Here is a 5,289-nt window from a genome sequence, read left to right on the forward strand (position 1 = left end):
CTATGAAAATGTCAACTTTACAATAGAGACAGATTTAAGATATAGCAGCATACCTTCCATATAGCGTTTTTGAACAGCATAGAGCCGATATTAAGCAGAGAATGAAGTTGGTCAAGCTCTAGCAGGGCAGTTGTAATAGCCTGAGCCAAGTTGCTGTCTTCATCAGCATTATGAAAACAGTTCCGTTTCTTTGGCATCAAGGACAAGCTTCTTCCAAACAGAGTCACTTGTAACCAAAGTTGATGCATTACCCACTATCCAAAGGCAATACCTACATAGAACATGTTGCAGAAATCATGTCTGAGATGCATCTTATAGGTTAATACAATACAATGAAATTTTATAGATAGTACCTTGCACGTGTAAGTGCAACATTTGCTCTTTGCCTGTTTGACAAAAAACCAACTGACCCGTTCCCATTTACATCGCACAGTAGATATAATTATCACATCTTCTTCACCACCTTGGAACCCATCAACAGATCGCACACTTACAGAGAAGCCAGTATCAGAAGTTCCAGTAGATTTTGTGAGTATCTTTTGAATTGCATAAACTTGAGCCTTGTATGGTGATATGACACCAATACTAACTTTCTTCTTTGTTCTTCTAAATTCTGTGGCAAGAAAGAAAAAATAAAATCCAGTTTTTAGGTCTTTACAATGTATCAGGTAAATAAGAGCATCGACCAACTTAGTACAATAACTACCTTTATAAAGGCTTGCTACTATCTCAGAGACTACAGCAACCTCCACCATATTTTTCCGACTACATCTGTGATCAAATTCATCTTTTCCATTGGCAACATTTATGAAGGAATAAGATCGGTACATTTTTCCCTTGAGGAAGCATCTCTTGTAGCTTGTTTCTTTAACATTTGGACCATCTACTATCTGGTTGTTGTAGAACTACTTTTTTGGAAATAAACTGATGGATGGATGCATCCTGTACTGGACATTGAGCAGGTGCTTCTTGTGTCCCAACTTTGCCAGCCTTTCAAACAAACTTCTTCCAAAATCAGCACTTGCTGCAATCTAGTAATTTATCGCATTTATTAAGATGCTGTCAATGTAAACACTAACCATACTTTGAAAAGAATAGAAAATTCAAAGGATAAAAACGAACCTTGCTTTTAACCATGCCAGGGAGTTGCCTCTCATCTCCTACAAGGATAGCATGGCGGAGACCAGATATTTGTAAAGGAATTGCTGATTCACATTCTTTAAGCTGAGCAGCTTCGTCAATGACCAACAATTCCAATGGTCTTGTTTCTGCTACAATATGCAATTTGGAAGAAGTTGATGCGGTACAGAATATTAAGCAAGCATTTTCTAGGCAGAAGTTCTTTAATGCATATTCGGAAATAGGAACAGAGAATTCCTTTGGAAGCGACTTCAGTGTGTTTGTACATTTTGTTCTCAGCTGCCTAAGGCAACCAACAGTGCTTCTGGGAACTTTGAAGTCATTGAGGATTAGCTTCAATCCTTCATTAGCAGCACCAATAGTATGCAATGAAGATTTAATAGGCTTGGGCAAACCCAAAGCTCTTACCATGTCCTTTACCACTTCGAGTGAAATGCAAGAAGTTGGTAAGTGGGTGTACAAATCTGTCATACAAATCTTCAGGTCCTCACTGACTGAATCAAATTCATTCTTCACAAACTCCTCAAATGTCAAAAGATAATCCTCAGTTCGATCATCCTCCTCATTTTTTTCTGCATTCTGTTTTTGCTTTGCAGCTCTCTTTTGCAAATACATAGAATAATGTTCCACTGGATCATCAAGTAAATGTATCATTGATGATAACAAATGTTTCCACCCAGACAAAGGAACCAAACACTTGATGAGGATTTTAGCACGATGATCAAGAAATATGTCACGCACATCATCGTTATTGTCAATCTTCATTCGCTTGTTGTTACCAAAGAGAACTATATCTCCTAGTCCATACCCGCCATACTCAAGTGACTGATTAACCGATCTTCGGAGCCTTGCTGCAATTTCTAGCACGGCAATATTGGTGGGAGCACATGTGAGAGTTCTGCACTTCAACTGAAAGAGCGCAAAGAGTGTCAGACTCATTGTCTTTGTCTTGCCAGTACCAGGAGGACCCCATATTAATTTTACAGAATTTCTGGTGATGACATTGAGACAAATTGATACAGTTCAAAACTGCAGCTTCTTGGGAATCATCTAGATTTTGGGAGCGAATTGTATGCCATATATCAGAAATTCTAGTGCAGCATTTTTCTTTGGAGAAGCAGACTGAACAAGAATCCCCATCCTGAAAGAAAAAAATAAAAGAGATAAATATATTGAGAATGTGAAAAGTATAGGCACATGAATTATTAAAAGGTAATAATATCTGACTACAGCATACATCTGACTTGGGTTGCAGAACTTTGTTAATGATATTTGTATTCCCCTCTTCTGAGTTCAAAGCCTTCCATACACGGACATTTGTCATCAAGTTTATAAGACGGACAGCAAAAAGTTTTTCTCTCTTGCTCTTATTCATGCCTGCCTCTCCATATTTGATAGGCTTCGATGACAGTATTTTGAACTGGAGGAGATCAGGATATTCATCAATATCATTTGCTTTAGCAACATAAGCTATAAGATAGAACCTTGGAGGCCTGTTCAAATCATCAATGCATTTTGGTCTAACGTTCGTCAAGGCAATGATATCTCCAGCCTGTGGCTCATACATCATCATTCTCATCAGTTTCCATATGTCTCTTATATGTTACATCGTAAAACAACTCATCAGGAGGTTCATCGGAATCCATGATTGTCAGAATTTCACAAGTAGATGCATGTGGCAGAATCAACAGATTCGATAGTAAATCAGCATGAGTTTCCTCAACAAGTGAAGGAATGAATGTTTTCTTGTAACTCGTCACTGTGTCAAATGTGTCGGGGATCCTCTGCACCTGTTTAGTGGACAAAGGAAAAAAATTAATATACGCACTTCACAGTTCAAAGATCAAACTGATTCAGTCAATCCAACACCACTAGTGTATTGACTGAAATTGCAATATTATTGGAAGTGTTGATATCAATGCAGAATGAATACCTTACTATAAATGCACAGCGAATATAATCCATTCTAATAAACTTTTTTGTTTGGGAGATTTGCAAATCACTTTGCAATATCAATATGACATATTCTGCAACCATTTTCATTGTAGAGTTCAACCAAATCTAAATAGTATAAGGAAAGAAAAAACTGAAACGTTTGACACATCCAGTGTACAATCGGAGCGGATTCAGTGCACCGCGGTGCACTTGAACCAGCTAACATAGGGTAACGGAACTATATCAACGTTAAGTTAGCAAACTTTCAAAAAAAAATAGAAACGCAGTAAAACTACAATTACCTATCTTATTATAACCCTACTGAGTACTGACTGGAGAGAAGACGACGAGGACGACCATGAGTAGGGATTTTTGGCGAGCTCGGATCGGAGGCAGTCGGAAAGAATCGAGGTGAGTGAGTGAATGACATCGAGTTGCAGGAAGTGCTTGATGGCCAATCAGTAAGAATCGACGGCGTCGGCGGGGTGATAAGGGATCGGACGTCCCGGAGGCGGAGAGGAGAGTCGCCGTGGAAGGGAAGCAGGGGCCGACGAGGCGTACGTGGAGAGAGAGAGAGAGAGAGAGAGAGAGAGAGAGAGAGAGAGAGAGGAGGAAGCAAATTGGGGTTTTAGATTGCAGAGATCCAAACTCGAATTAGAGAAGGAGACGAGGAAGCAGATCGAAAGTTTTGAAGTTTATATCGATTGGACGGTGGAGTTTTGAGGTTAAGCCGATTCCCGGAGACGACCCCAATCATGTTCGGCTGCTCTTCTTCAAAAATTGGTTAATTATGTTTTATCACCAATAGCAATGCATATCCCTTCGTTTTTACTTTTTGTTGTCTAGGTTTATCCTCTTATTTTTATTTTTTTGGAATTTTAAATTTTAATGTAGTAATTATCTAAATAAAAATTTAGAATTCTTTGATGTGATTTCAAAGTCTGGAATAAAATTAACTAAAATTATTATACACATATTTAATATTTATTTGTTTATATATATATATATATACATATATATTATTTTATTCTAACAATTTTGAAACGTCCCCGCTTCCAAAAAAAAATCTAAAAAAACGCTTCAGCACTTTCAAACGTTTCCGCTTCCGTTTCCATGCAACCTAGGATGGAGGAGAGATCCGGGTAGAAGAAGGTGTGTATGATCTGGTGTAGCTGATCACATGTTACATATATGTATACCTAATCTAACTGGAATAGATCAAGTCTGGAGAAACTAAACAGTCAAGATCAGACCAACAATGTTGAGATTATAGATTCAAGCCTCACCGACATGTAGGATGCATAAGTTTATAATAACAAAGTTTTTTTTTAAAAAAAAATACTGGATTTTCTTATTTTCTTAAATAATTTCTTTAATGTAAAAAATTCAAAAAATCCACTAAAATTAACTCAGTATCTAAAAAATTATCCGAAAATATCCACAAACTCAGTGATGTCATGTACTACAAACTACTTAAATTAATTAAGGACTACTCTCTTTTTTTTCTGAAAAATCACTCCCGAGCACTATTCTAATTATCAAGATTGTAAATTAAGTTTTGGACGGTCTTTACTCAACTCGAAAAATTTTCTCATGCTCACATATTAATTTATTTTTATCCCATCGACATGGTTGACATTAACAAAATAAATGTGTTCAACAAATTGACATCTTTGACAGATGTCAAAAATACGACAAATCCGATTCATTATTTATTCTTTAACATTATACCTATTATTACGTGCGCGGAATGTGTAATGTGTCCTTTTTCTTCATTGGCACTTTACAAATTCGTGTCTACTAATGTGTAACCGTATATTAATGAAAATATAATATAATTGTATTCATTATAACCGTATATTAATGAAAATGTAATATAAATAAAAATTTCATTATGGAATATTCATATTCATATCAACTTTCGGTTTCATATTACGAATTGTACAAAATTCTTATATCCACAACAATGTCTCGATGGTTTTCAAAAAAAAAAAACAATACCTTGATGGTAATAAATTTGATTATGTATAAATGTATATCTTTTCAATATATATCAACATGGTGCTTCTGCCTCTTAAACACCAAAACTCAAAGGCTACTGTAATTTGATTATGTATAAGTAATTCGTTTACTTATTTATTTTGAAGTTCATTGACAATATAAAAGGACATGAAAATAAAGAATTTAGTTAAAACGAATCAATAATATATAGGA

At 35.9% G+C, this 5,289-nt stretch overlaps 1 pseudogene across 1 annotated transcript in view; it reads right to left on the bottom strand.

Annotated features, from left to right (window-relative positions):
• The window catches only part of LOC101300295, a 9,179-nt pseudogene that overhangs the window by 1,988 nt on the left and 1,902 nt on the right, over window positions 1-5,289 (bottom strand). The window contains exons 2-7 of the transcript XR_183862.1: window positions 2,748-2,930; window positions 2,378-2,698; window positions 1,123-2,281; window positions 707-1,031; window positions 354-613; window positions 54-271 (exon numbers count right to left, since the gene is read on the bottom strand). The product of XR_183862.1 is annotated as an uncharacterized LOC101300295 (transcript). The remainder of the gene's footprint in view (window positions 1-53; window positions 272-353; window positions 614-706; window positions 1,032-1,122; window positions 2,282-2,377; window positions 2,699-2,747; window positions 2,931-5,289) is intronic.

The sequence above is a fragment of the Fragaria vesca genome, linkage group LG1, assembly GCF_000184155.1.
Source record: "Fragaria vesca subsp. vesca linkage group LG1, FraVesHawaii_1.0, whole genome shotgun sequence".
Lineage (NCBI taxonomy): Eukaryota > Viridiplantae > Streptophyta > Magnoliopsida > Rosales > Rosaceae > Fragaria > Fragaria vesca.